This window comes from Rutidosis leptorrhynchoides, chromosome 1 (genome assembly GCF_046630445.1).
Source record: "Rutidosis leptorrhynchoides isolate AG116_Rl617_1_P2 chromosome 1, CSIRO_AGI_Rlap_v1, whole genome shotgun sequence".
Classification (NCBI taxonomy): domain Eukaryota; kingdom Viridiplantae; phylum Streptophyta; class Magnoliopsida; order Asterales; family Asteraceae; genus Rutidosis; species Rutidosis leptorrhynchoides.
The window spans coordinates 432971257-432987357 of NC_092333.1; positions in this window are offsets into that span (position 1 = coordinate 432971257).

Consider the following 16101-nt stretch of genomic DNA (forward strand, 5'->3'; position numbering starts at 1 on the left):
AGGTTAAAAGGACACCACCTAGATTATCCAGAAATGATAATCTAAAAATATCACACTTACACACTACCAATACATATTGGTTTACAATATTAATATGTTACAACAAAGTAAATCTCGAATGCAGTTTTAAACAATATTATACAAGCATGCTGACATCAAATCTTGTCCATATATTAGCATGCAACAGAGGAAGCTCTTAATAATCACATGAGAATAAGCATGATTTAAACGTCAACAAAAATGTTGGTGAGTTATAGGTTTAACCTATATATTTATCAAATCGTAATAATAGACCACAAGATTTCATATTTCAATATACATCCCATACATAGAGATAAAAATCATTCATATGGTAAACACCTGGTAACCAACATTAACAAGATGCATATAAGAATATCCCCTATCATTCCGGAAAATCCTTCGGACATGATAAAAACGAATTCGAAGTACTAAAGCATCCGGTACTTTGGATGGGGTTCGTTAGACCCAATAGATCTATCTTTAGGATTCGCATCAATTAATAGATCGGTTTACTAATTCTTAGGTTACCAAGCAAAAGGGGCATATTCAGCTTCGATCATTCACCCATATGATGTAGTTTCATTTACTTATGTCTATTTCGTAAAACATTTATAAAACTGCATGTATTCTCATCCCAAAATATTAGATTTTAAAAGTGGGACTATAACTCACTTTCACATATTTTTACTTCGTCGGGAAGTAAGACTTGGCCACTGGTCGATTCACGAACCTATAACAAATATGTACATATATATCAAAGTATGTTCAAAATATAATTACAACATTTTTTTATTACGTTTTAATGATTTGAGTGTGTTAAGTCAGCATTCCTCGTTAGTAACCTACAACTAGTTGTCCACAGTTAGATGTACAGAAAATAAAGCAATATATTTTATCTCGAATCAATCCACGACCTCGTGTATACAAGCCTCAGGCTAGATCACAACTCAAAGTATATAATATTTTGGAATCAACCTCAACCCTGTATAGCTAACTCCAACATTATTGCATATAGAGTGTCTATGGTTGTTCCGAAATATATATATAGATGGGTCGATATGATATGTCAAAATATTGCATTCGTGTCTATGGTATCCCAAGATTACATAATATATTAGAATAAATGTATAATACAATATGAGTTAGCTAGGATATGATTAATATAGATTTATTACCAATTTTCACGTAGTTACAACAAGCAAAAATATCCAATCTTGTTTTACCCATAACTTCTTCGTTTTAAATCCGTTTTGAGTGATTAAAGTGGCTATGGTTTCATATTGATCTTAAGTTTATGAATCTAAATAGAAAAAGTATGAGTTTATAGTCAAAAATACAGGTTACAAGTCGTTTTTGTAAAGGTAGTCATTTCAGTCGAAAGAACGACGTCTAGATGACCATTTTGAAAAACATACTTTCACTTGGAGTTTAACCATTATTTTTGGATATAGTTTCATGTTCATAAGAAAAATCATTTTCCCAGAAGAACAACTTTTAAATCGAAGGTCATCATAGTTTTTAATTAACTAACCCAAAACAGCCCGCGGTGTTACTACGACGGCGTATATCCAGTTTTACGGTGTTTTTCGTGTTTTCAGGTTTTAAATCATTAAGTTAGCATATCATATAGATATAGAATATGTGTTTAGTTGATTTTAAAAGTCAAGTTAGAAGGATTAACTTTTGTTTGCGAACAAGTTTAGAATTAACTAAACTATGTTCTAGTGATTACAAGTTTAAACCTTCGAATAAGGTAGTTTTATATATATGAATCGAATGATGTCATGAACATCATCACTACCTCAGGTTTTGTGGATAAATCTACTGGAAATGAAAAAAATAGATCTAACTTCAAAGGATCCTTGGATGGTTTGAAAGTTCTTGAAGTAGAATCATGACACGAAAATAAATTCAAGTAAGATTTCCACTCGAAATAAGATTGTTAAAGTTATAGGAATGGAATCAAAGTTTGAATATGAGTATTACCTAGTATTAGAAAGATATCTTACTGTAAATAAGAAATATTTCTTGAGGTTGGATGATCACTCAAAGTGAATTTGCAAGATTGGAAGTAAGCTAGTAACCTTGGAAGTGTTGTTGGTGTGTTCTTGAGTAGTTGCTTTGTAACTTGGTTTATGTATGGATTTATGAACTAGATTGAGCTAGATTTTGATGAAGATGATGAAGAACACTTAGAAAAATGGAAGAACACTTGATATAGAGTAGTTTGATGCATGTAAGTTGCAAAATGAAAGTGTTTATGTGTGTGTTCTTTCACGTGAACTATGGTGTCAATATAGGCTCCATTAGTTTGTTGTTTTGTTAGATATTTCATGCTAGTTGCCAAATGATGGTTCCCGCATGTGTTAGGTGACTCACATGGGCTGCTAATAGCTGATCATTAGAGTGTATATACCAATAGTACATACTTATAGAAGCTGTGTATTGTACGAATACGAATACGGGTGTATACGAGTAAAATTGTTGATGAAAATGAATGAGGATGTAATTGTAAGAATTTTTGTTAAGTAGAAGTACTTTGATAAGTGTCTTGAAGTCTTTCAAAAGTGTATGAATACATATTAAAATACTACATGTATATACATTTTAACTGAGTCGTTAAGTCATCGTTAGTCGTTACATGTAAGTGTTGTTTTGAAACCTTTAGGTTAACGATCTTGTTAAATGTTGTTAACCCATTGTTTATTATATCAAAAGAGATGTTAAATTATTACATTATCATGATATTATGATGTATTAATATATCTTAAAATGATATATATACATTTAAATGTCGTTACAACGATAATCGTTACATATATGTCTTGTTTCGAAATCCTTAAGTTAGTAGTCTTGTTTTTACATATGTAGTTTATTGTTAATATACTTAATGAGATACATATCTATCATAATATCATATTAACTATATATATATATATATATATATATATATATATATATATATATATATATATATATATATATATATCCATATATATGTCATCATATAGTTTTTACAAGTTTTAACGTTCGTGAATCGCCGGTCAACTTGGGTGGTCAATTGTCTATATGAAACCTATTTCAATTAATCAAGTCTTAACAAGTTTGATTGGTTAACATGTTGGAAACACTTAATCATGTAAATATCAATTTCATTTAATATATATAAACATGGAAAAGTTCGGGTAACTACACTTGGCACCGCTTTTTTAATTTCTTTCATCCGAACGCGATGTCATTCCATCAATCTTATCAATACGAAAGCCTTAACCGTTTCGATAAAGAATAGGTTAAAACGTTGGAGGACTTGTCACTTATAAGAACGCCCGAAGGTTGGGGAATGTCATCCTCGTCCACTAAATCTTGGAAAAAACCCTTTATGGTTAGCCATTGCAATACGAATGTTTTAATGATGTTTTTACGATGTTTGTTTAGTGTTATTCCAACGTTAATAAGGTAGTATTCTTAAAATTGTTTGGTCTGTAATAAAATATAACAATTTAGATTTTTGGATCATTTTATTTTTATTTTGTTTTTTGCAAGATAAAAGTACATGGATAGTTCTTGTGGTTTGGTCAAAAATACACGGATAGTCTAAACTTGATATTTCAACTAAATTGTCCATAAGTATGGACTTATTCCACGGATAGTCTAAATTTCTGACGTACGTTAATTTTTTCTAGTTAAGTCTGGACATGTGCGAGACATGTGTGGGTAATTTAGTATCTTTGTTGTTCTTCATTTTTAACTTCATCATATTAGAACTATAAACCCTAAATCAACCCAAACTTCACTTCATATCACAACCATCATCTTCAAGCGCCTGACTACACACCACAACCATCTAAGATCCAACAAATCAGATAGATAAATTCCAAAAAATAAGATCAACACTAAAAATCAGATGAACACTGTAAGTAAGGGATGAATAGTTACTTAATACGTTTTTTTTTTTAACTTTTTCGATTGATCATTAAACTTGATTAACTATGATCAACCAATACAACTCAAACTTGATGTGTGTGGTGTTTATGTTCAAAATGATAAGTAAAGTAATGTAAAGAACATAGACACAAGGATTTATAGTGGTTCGGGTGGATGTTAACTAATCCACCTTAATTCACTCCCCGATTACACTAATCAGGATTTCTTACTTCACTAAGCACTTTTCTCCAAATTCGGTGGAGATCCGATTTACAAGTCTTCAACTTCTTTGGTAGACAACAAACCTAATCTTTCTAACCCTTTGAAAGACCAACTCCAACATAACTCAACTTATCTTCAACTTGGACAAGTATTAATCTCCAACCAAGATTAATCAACTTTCTAAGTCCCTTTAAGGAAGTAGATAACTAAGCTAGCATATGCTTCTACTAATTGAAGTTACAAGACTCACACAATTAGTGATGATAATCCTAAGACAATTCTAGGACATACATCACACTAAGTAAACTCACAAGATAAACAAATTTGATTAGTAAGTTTACAACAACCAAATTCTATATCTATAAGATCATAGAATCTTCTCTTGCTTGATCACATTTGAGTAGTAATTAAAGCTTTTGTGATCTCTTGAAATATGCCTTTTAAATGTGCAAGAGGGTCAGCTTCAAATGCTCTCCAATGCTTGCTATTTATGGTGGAATTCAAAAACTAGCCGTTGTCAGACGGTCACTGTCACGATCGACCGTGGTTCGACCGTGCGCACCTGTGTCCAAAATTTGTATCCGTTGTATTAGCCGTTTGACTCAGATTTGAACATCATATTTTGGAATCTTTACTTCATTTAGCACCTGTAAAAGAAACCCTATATCCTATACAAGTACTACATGCATTAAGTGTGTGAGATTTAGTCTTATTGTATGAAAATGACATAACACTCCAAATGTGGTAAACCCAACATTCTTGGAGAAGTGTCTTGATTGTCATTTGGGGAAATCTCAGTTTGGTCAAGACTTAGTTAGGTTCATTAATGCATTTGATTCAATCCTAAAGACTAGTCAACATGTCATTAACTTCCTAGTTTCAATTAATCTCAAATCATATTCATTTTAAGATTAAGTAGAGATTAATTGAATGATGTTTTTCTAAGTTAAACATTAAGTGTAAGTTGTACTTGGACATGTTACACAATGTGTGTTACTTAGACAAGACCAAATAGATTATTGACCATTATTATTTGTGAACCATGTTACACTTTATTCCTTGAAGTAAACTAGTTATTTGAATCCTAGTGTTCTAACTTATAACACATAGCAAGTTTAAGAGCATGTTAACAAGTTGGCAAATTAGTGAGTGTCAAACATATTACTAAGTAGCAAGTAATACTCACATATAGCAAGATATAGTTATTCTAATATCAATCATATAGATATTTGCACAACAATATGGTTTAAGCTTTGGCAAGCTTACTTGTAATATAACACATTGCATGATTAATGTGTAAGCATACTTTAATGTCTAATACATGTACAAGGGAAAAGCAATCTCTAGTTGGGACTTGGTGACCATCTTAAATGTATCTAAGTGTATTTTAGGATTATAAGTCTTTACTAGTTACACTTTAAAATGTTGTTCTTCATTTAGCCTTAATTTGTCACTAACTAATCTTTAATTGTAATTAGTGTTGTAGTGACATTAGCTTATGTGTGTTGGTACTTGGTAATCATCCTAAGAATGTCTAGACAATTTTTAAGATCACAAGTTATTGATTAACACTTATGTGTTATGCTTAATCATGGTTAAATTGTTATTAAGGTGTAATTAAGCGTGATTAACTAAGATTAGCATTTTTATGACCAAAACTCAATTGAGTATGGGGGGGGGGCATCTATTCTAAGTGTGTTGAGAAAGGTTTCATGAATTATAGATGTCGGGAAGTGGTCAAACTAAATTTGTTCAAAAATGGTGACAGTGAAATCTACGGTCGCACTGCGATTGACCGAGGTGACGATCGTGCAACTTGTTTTCACAAAACTGCATTGCAGATTTAGTCTGGGCTTCTACGGTCAGGTATACGGTCGACCGTCCCTTTGACCGTGTAACTTTAATGATCTTTATTTTCATTCTAAGTTTGTTTGATTTGGTCATTTGCAAGATCAAGTATGGATTAGTGAACTTGTGTGTTTTATGTTAAGATGTCGATCATAACTTATGCATATGTATGTGTCATCATTAAAATATATTCTTTGGTTAAGCATCATACTTAACTCTGTCGATAGTCCATTAACCAATATTCAACCAACATTCTCCCCCTTTTTGATGATGACAAACATATACGTGATGAGGGACATTTTGCTATAAATACGCAAGTGTTAACATCACTTATATCCATATTTGTAATACCCCATCATAATCGAGTAACGGCGTATTAACTCTGGTTCTACAGTTAACGGTCACACCCTCTATATGAGACGTTTCCGAAAAAGCATTCGCATTAAAGTTGAATAAACATTTATCATTAGTTGAAAAGTACTTCAAATTAGTTTAACGGAAATTGACCAAAAGTAATGATTCCCAAACATCATTTAAATAAACGAAAAAGTTACATAATACGAATGTATATTATTCTTAAAAACAGTAGTAAATCATGCTGGACTTCACTCCAGCAATTGTAACAAGCAATCATGATGACATCAGCTAGCGGAAGCAAACCTCTAAGGACCTGATATAAAAACATTAGAAAAGTCAACAAAATTGTTGAGTGAATCTACAGGTTTAGTAAAACATTTATCGTAAGTTAGGCCACGAGATTTCATTGAAAGCTGTGTAAAAGTATACATTTATCATGAGCACTTTATTATAAGACTTTAACATGCGAATAGCTCATTCGCTATGCGTCTTCCTTTTACCCTTTCTAAGTATACATTGATCAAGTGTACAAGTTACAACAGAATAAGCACCTCCATGTGTTGGGGCGAGGTTTGTCAAACCTAACGGTACCGTCCCTATAAGTCGAGCTTACTTAACGTAATTAATATAATCAAGCTAAGGGATTTTAGATCTGAACTCATATATATATTTGTTTAAGTTACTCGTGCCTAATATGTAAAACATTTAAAAAAGCATGTTATCTCATACCATATGAAAAGTAAATTGGGACTGTAGACTCACCTCGAAAAGCACAGTAAAACCTTAGTAAATAGTACGGTAGCCGGACGATCACAACCGTGTAATGCAACCTTATCAATTAGATTACCTTAAGTAAATACATAAGTCACACTATGTCAATCCTAAGTCAACTAACATGTTTTAGCTCACAGTTTGTCAAGTACACGTTCACAGTTTATCATATAGCATACAATTTACGCACACCTTGCAAACAACGAACATAAATCACAACAAATAAGTCATGATAACATGGAAAACTACAGATCATAACTAGACTCATAAATGTTTCTAACAAGCCTAGCCATGCCCTCATACGATGTCTACAAGTCATGTTTCAGATAAGGTTCAGATAAGGTTTACCAAATCAGTTTCAGCTCGCGCAACAGTTTTAGAAAGATTCTCATTTAATTTAGAAAATAGCAATTAACGAACGGCCAATTGGAGATGACTCTAGACACTCCAAGTTTTTAGTGGTAAAATAATCAAAGACTTTCATGTTGCCAAATTGTACAGTTTTGCATAACTCTACAGACCTCCTATTTTGGACAACATCTAGACATGTCATTTAGTGATGCATATAACACATAGCAAACAATGGTTTCAAAAGATATCATACAAATGAAATATGTTTATGAACATCTAAATGACAATATACCAAAAGGTCAAAGTCTCAAATAATTTCTAGTTCATGTGAGGTCATTTAAAGTGCATATGAAATTAGTTTCGGAGCAATACAAGTTACCATTATTCGTTTAATCATACCGAGAGCTATACATAACTGTTTAACATGATTCTTAAGTCTAACTTGAGTGATTTTTAACAAGAAATCCAATGGCTAGCAAATCAATCACTCATTCATAGAGTACAAACACCAGAAAATTCGTATTACATGCAAAACCCTAGCAAAAACTTCAATCAATCATAACTAGCACATCCGGTAACGAAATCATGCAATTCCAAAGCCTAAATTTATTAATTTTTCGAGAGCTATCCATCTAGATACATTAAATTAACAGTATATAAACGCATCTCATTAGATTCATAGCAAATCAATTCATGGTTCAATCAAAACACATCAATCGAACAAAATAACGACTAATAACGTATGCAATCACAATCAATTGAGTACTAGAACCTTGTACACTATATAATTGATCAAAATCAGATCTAATAAGATTAGAGTTAGTGATTTTATACCTTAAGAACACAATCAACGGGTACTAGCATGTATAGGATGAAGCAAGGAACAATTTTGAAGCACAAGGTTTCTTCTAATTTTCAAGTTTTGATGGTGTATGTGTGTGTGATGGTCGATGGCCAACAAGAGGAGAGGGAAAGAAAAAAAAAGTCAATTAGGTTGAAGAATGAGAAGCTAGAGTTGTTTACTTGCTAATTAAATTAAGTTAGGCCCTAAATTAAAAGACCGTTAGTGACCCACTAAGCCAAAAGAAGTCCAATAAGGATGACATGGGGGGGGGGGGTTCGGCTGATGGGGCCCATGTGAGTGTTCATGGACTCGTTTTGTCTAAAAGCTTGTACGTGAGTGGTCCGTTTCGAGTGTCGTTAACCGTACTGGGTCCTCGAAACATTAACCGGTCGTTGAAACGCAATCCACCGGGTTTAATTCATTAAATACTTTATAAATTAAATAGTTTTTCATAAAGTTAATAATTATTAAAAATAATTATTTATTCAAGTTTCTGAGTTCTGTAAACTGAAAAGCTTTCTATACGGTTATCGTAACCGTGTTGTTTTCTAAGTATTTTGTTATCCGAAACAAGTTTATCAATTAATATAAACATATTAATTCAAGTAATCCTCTAGGATCATGTATGCATTTAAATCAGCTAAACACATAAAGTTCTATGTAATCAACGTTAAATAATTAACAGACAAGTAATGATAGTAACGGAAAAAGTGGGTTGTTGCAATATTTCTCCCCCTTTTGTTGAAGCAAAAAGGCTAGCTCCCCCAAGAACTATGCTCGCCCTTAGAGCAAAGCTCTCCCTTAAATTGTACATGGTGGAAAATAAATATTAAAAGCATAAAAAGCATACACAACAACCTTTTATTCATAGATGATTCATGTGAAAGGACCAGTTCATATACATTATAAACGATTCACAATAGTTGATTTTATTGCAAGGTACTTGACCTGTATATGATACATTTTACAAACATTGCATTCGTTTTCAAAAGACAAACTTTCATTTACATCGAAAGTTGACGGCATGCATACCCTTTCATAATATATCCATCTATAATTGACTTAATAATAATCTTGATGAACTCGATGACTCAAATGCAACGTCTTTTGAAATATGTCATGAATGACTCCAAGTAATGTCTCTAATATGAGCTAATGCACATCGAAAGATTTCTTTCATACCTGAGAATAAACATGCTTTCAAGTGTCAACCAAAAGGTTGGTGAGTTCATAGGTTTATCATAAAACAATAAAATTCATCATTTTGATAGACCACAAGATTTAAATGCTGCATGGTACAAATGGGTCCGAATCCTATACCCACCTGTAATGTACCAGCGATATCTTTTAAATACAGTACACCTTTCTCGTGTACGAAATCATCTTTCATAAATCTTAGTAACCGTACACATATCTCGTGCACAAAAATAACATACACATAACCTGTGTATAAAATCATTCTCTCAATACATAACATTCACTTTTCATTGCTTTCATAGCTTGGCTTGGTAACCGACCTTAACATATTATGCGCATAATAATATCCCCAAAACAGAACATCTCGTCTGTATAATAATCATATAAACTTCGAAGTACTAAACACCACGCCCACTAGTCCTTCCGTCTAGTGAACATTCTGGGTGGGGGTGTTAAACCCGGTAGCTACCTTTAGGATTCGCGTCAATTAGGCGTGCACTAATTCTCAAAATTAGTGATGTTCCCTATTTCTTAGGTTACCAAGCAATAATAATCAGGAGGAAAATATTCATATCAATTGTGGCAATTATCATGTCCACATAATTCAATGGTGACAATTATCACGTCCACATAGTTCATTCGAGGAATATTTTGCTTGTGTCTATCTCGTCAAACATTTATAAAAGTATTTCATGTATTCGCAGTTCAAAATGTATTTAAAAAGCATTTAATAAAGCAGTTGTAAAAGTAGCGCATGTATTCTCAGTCCCAAAAATGTAAAGAGTAAAAGGGAATCAAATGAACTCACTTAATGTATTTTGTAGTAAAAATATATATGACGAAACTGAACAATGCAGGGTTGGCCTCAGATTCACGAACCTATATCATTTGTATATTTATTAATATACATAGTTGTAACCGTACAATATATATATATATATATAAATTTATTAGTTATATACCTTTAATAATATATATGTTTCATATTTTCAATTTGTTATTACTTTTCGTTATGTCATATGTATTAAATATATTTTTAACATATATATTTGTTTATTAATAATAGTAGTTATAATAAAACCAAAATAATATTAATAGTGGTAAAAATGATAGTAATTATAATACTTAATGATAATTATTATGATATTAATAATTATAATTGTAAAATATTAATTTTTACAATTAATGATAGTTATCTTACTGATTTTAGTAATTACATAATAATAATAATACCTGGGATAATTCAAATAATACTACTTATGTTAATATTAATAATTCTATTATTTATAGAAAGATACTAATACTAATATTTACGAAAATAATAATAATTCGTATTATTTTCATACTAATAATAATAATCATGATCTTAATTTTGATAATAATACTAAAGTGGTAAAAAAAATTATGTTTTTAGTAATACTTATAATAATACTATGATTATATTAATAACATTACTACTTAATAATAAAACTAGAAATGGTAATAATATTAGTAATAACAATAATAATAATAATAATAATAATAATCATATTTGTAATTTTAAATATGATAAATAATAAATGGTAACTAATACTTAATCTAGTAATAATAATAATAATAACCATAATACTTGTACAAATAACAATCACTAATAATAACAATAATTAGAATATTAATAATAATAATGATAATAATAATAAATATAATAATAATAAAGATAATAATAATAGATATAAAATAAAAAAATATGGTTATACCCTTTATTAAGCTTCCTAAAAAGAATTTGCCCACAACGAGGCTCAAACCCGCGACCCCTCGAATACCCGCACCAATACTTAACCACTCTTCCGCCTCTTGTTTTTCTGAATATTTCTATAGCTAATTGTTTATAACCCGTTACAAATACAGTGCCTTCTTCTTCACCTCCAATACCAATCGATTAGAGACCAGTTCAACTAATAATTTGATTTAGGATATGTAACAGACATAGAAACAAACGGGTTGTATGTGTTCTTGACCAACAGGAACAGATAAATAAAAAAAAATTGTAGAAGTCGATACAAAGCAACAATCCAACAATGATTTAAAAAATTCAAATGGTTCTGGTTCATAATTAACATTATATCAATTTAATTCTAAGACTCAGAAACATTTAAAGAGGTATTAGATTAAAAAAAAAAAAAATTTAAAGAATTTCGTTTGCAACAGACCTGTAACCCGTTTTTCAAAGTCCAAATCACATTCGAAAATTTAGAGTGTTTTAGACCGCGATCCCAACATGAAATATGTTCCAAATCTATCCTAGAAGCTTTCTGTACAATCAATTTGAATTTAAACATAAAAACTCAATCGAATTTTGTGATGAACATATTAGTTGACTTTTTGAAATCAAATTTTGACTCCAAAATTAGAGATTGATAGGATAAATTAAACCTTGAAACTTTCCAGATAGATTGAGTGATAGGTTCCTAACAAAATTGCATTAACACAATTTAAAATAGATTTCAAAATCGAGATTTTTGAAAACTTTCACAAGAACAGGGTAGTTTCTGATGTTCTTCTCCTTTTTCTGATTAAATTCCAAAATTTATAGCTGTAAAAGGTTTCTATGATTGATAAATGATAAAGAGAGGTTTATTCGTATCTCTTGTCATCGAAATCATTTGTTTATAAATTAAATCGATGGTCGACAGGCTTTATTCATCCAGTACAGAAATAATAAAAATAAAAATAAAAAGTGAAAGTGATTGGAAACTAAATTTGGATACTTCTGATATTGGAATCGTTCTAGTACAGCTTTTGTAGACAGAATCCAAAATCTCCAATAGGTTGATAATGATATAGAACATATGACGTATTTATTTATTTTTATTTATGTATAACCGTATTTATATTTATATACAAACCGTAGTTATTTATTAATTTATCTGTATACATGTAATCTGTATATGTCATTATAATATATATGTACATCTGCATATCTGCATCTTTATTTATATATGTATTCTACATAATAAAGAAACATAATATTTATTAATAATACAACATTAATATTTAACATTAATACTAGCAACAATAATGAAACTAATACTAATAGAAATAATAATAATAATAGAAATAATAATAGTTATTAATTATATTATTATTATAAAAATAATAATAATAATAATAATAATGATAATCATAACCTTAAATGGTAATTTTTAGTAATCAGATTAACAGTAATACTTTTAGTAATAATAATAATAATAATAACTAAGATTATAATTGTACTAATAACAATGATATTAATAATGACAATAAATAATACTAATAATATTAATAATAATATATCAAATTACATGTATCAATCCTGATATTAATATTAATGATTATATTAATAATGAAAGTAATAATACTTATATAACAACAATATTTTAACTTGTTATTAAATTTAATTTATTAATATTTCATATTATTAATTATGTAATACTTATATATTAAGTAATAACATATTTGAGTATTTAATATTTACATATTTTGTATATAGTACTATATACATACAATGTACAAATTTCATATATGTTTATATAGATTTATTTTAATAACAACCTTATTATCTTGTATATTATTTTACATATTTTGATTTTTAATGTTTCAATTATATTTAATTATTATGTATATACACTTTCTTATTTATTTATTTATTTAAATACATAATTAATTACATCCAATTGTTCGTGAATCGTCGGAAATAGTCAAGGGTTAATTGAATGTATAACAACAGTTCAAAATTTTGAGATTTATTTAAATAGACTTTGCTTATCATGTCGAAACTATATAAGATTAAGTTTAAATTTGGTCAGAAATTTCCAGGTCGTCACAGTACCTACCCGTTAAAGAAATTTCGTCCCGAAATTTGATTGAGGTTGTCATGGTTAACAATAAAAATGTTTTCCTGACGAATATAAGTTGATAAATAGAGTTTATCGTCAATGAATAATGTAGATACAATAATTCGGTTACTCGAAGAGTACGAGTGAAGCTATCACAAAATAGTGAAATTAGGAATCAGAGATTCGCTTTAACTTTTGACGTGGTAACGGTTAAATTCCGGAATTCAAGGGATTTAATTTTTTTTTGAAATCTATAAGATCTGATTCTTCGGGAAATAAAGAAATTAGGATCCTCTTTTGGTTAAATGCAATGATCTGTCTCGATTTCTCTGTCGGATATTTCACTATTAAATTCACTCCCTTCGTTTCATTATTTCCACACTCCTATACTTTCTTTCTTAATTCACACTTTTATTTTCTTTTCCCGACTTTAAGTCAAGCGAATAATGATCCAGAATTTATAGGTCCGGAGTTTCGAATTTACATGACTATTGTTTTATGAGAGAAATTGTAACAGCAAGATCTTGATTGGTTAGATTACCAGAAGTCACGGGAAAAGATAGGACTATCAAGAAGATATGTTCTTGATAGGTTTTTAGATTAGTTGGAATGTAAGAGTCGTGTAACATGGCACATGATAGCGGTAGGGTCTGTGAATCATCACGTTCCATTAGAAACTCAGCATGACTTACTATATAATCACGTTGATCAGGTGTCATTATATTATACTAACTCATGCATCAATTTCCAACACTACTTCAAAATCATTCATAATTCAAACTCGAATTTTAAAGAAATTTAGAAACTAAAGTAGTTTCCTTTATGATGTAATATAGATAGCACGAAGAGATAAATAATTTCGGACGAGAATATTTATGAAAATATCTTCAGAAATATTAAAGATATTTATGATGATATTTTGGAATTTACAAGTTTGAAGGTTGATGAAGAAAAAATTTCCGCAAGATTTTAACATGACTTCGGAGCAAGATATTCTCTAAGGATTTCAATGGATCCAGAATTACTTAGATTCTTTGAATATAGGGTATGATCCTTATATTTGTCCTTGGTGTCCTTCGTGGTTAGCTCAATCTGTTTTCCAGTTCCAATTTTTCTGAGCTTTTCCAACATACTATTCTTTATCATCAAACTTTCGACTGTTAAGGTCGTTTACAGTTTTTGCTGCTTCATTCAGCTTTTTCAGAATTCAGAGTATTGATTCTTAGACTGGGTGCTGTTCAGAATTTCAGAATGGAAGATCATAATTCTAAGAGATAAATGTTATATGTATACATATAATTGTTGATGTAGACATGCTGCGAGATTTCAAAATAATGATTGATGATTTCTGATAGTTGGTATGGTAATTCTCGTTATAAGATGTGGATGAGTATATGAATAGGTTTTAACGAGCAAATATAATGATTCTTCGGAGAGACTTAAGCCAATGAGTAATGAAGTTGCTGGTAAGTTTACTACTAATGTGGTGGAATATAAACGGTTGCCCGGTAACGATGACGATAGGTAAACTTCTATATCGAGGTTATAATAAGGTTGTTTTGAACGAAAAGTCGAAGTTGACTTGCTGGAGCTGTGACAAAATTTGCTACTTTGAAAGGAATCACCAAGTTATTTTGGGTGATAATAACACTAAAGGAATTAGCACAGATACGTGTTAAACATTTATTCAGGTTCCGAGAGTTTTTCAAGTGCATAACTATATGCATCAATCTTTTCTTCTGTAGATGAAGTGCGGTTAGTTCATCCTCTCGATTGAGGTGTTTTCAAGAATCATGAAAAAAATTGAACGCAGATTGTAATCGTCGAGATACAAATGAGGTTTAAGATGAAATCAAGTGGCAAACTTGAAGAAATATTTAGTTTCATATGTTATAATCAATATTTTAATTTATTTTAATTGTCCAATGTTATTAGTCCACAGTCGATAGTCCACAGTTAACAGTCCAATAATTCATATATAGTTTAATATATAATATTCGAATTAATTAATACGTATCGTGACCCGTGTACATGTCTCAGACTCGATCACAACTCAAAGTATATATATTATTATAGAATCAACCTCAACTCTGTATAGCTAACTCCAGCATTACTGTATATAGAGTGTCTATGGTTATTCCAAATAATATATATAGATGCATCGATATGATATGTCAAAACCTTGTATACGTGTCCTGATATTTAAAGTGCGTAAAATATATAACAGAAATTAAATGACGATAAATAAAGTGCGTAAAGTAAATAACATAAATTAAATGACGATAAATAAAATTGCGAGAATATAAATTGCGAGAAATAAATTGCGATAAATAAAATGTAATCAGTTAGCTAGGAACAGTTAGCGTGGATTCTTAACAAAATTTTTCTCATAGTTAATTTGTTTGTTTATAACAAATTTTATTTTGTCTAATGTTTTCTTCATTATGCCCTTTGTTGGATTCTGATAGGTCAAAATCCAAATATGAAATTGAATGAAAATGGTCATTCTGTGATGAACGGATTCGTACTTCTGTGGTTGTAAGTAGGATAGTAAATGACTATTGAATCAGATTCTAAGAATGTACAGTGTAACTTATTAATGTAAAATCTAAATATTTCTAGGGTATTACCTACCCGTTACAATATTTTCACCATTAACAGTTTGTACAAAAGAATTTTTAATTACAATCTTTATGAAAATATACTTACATA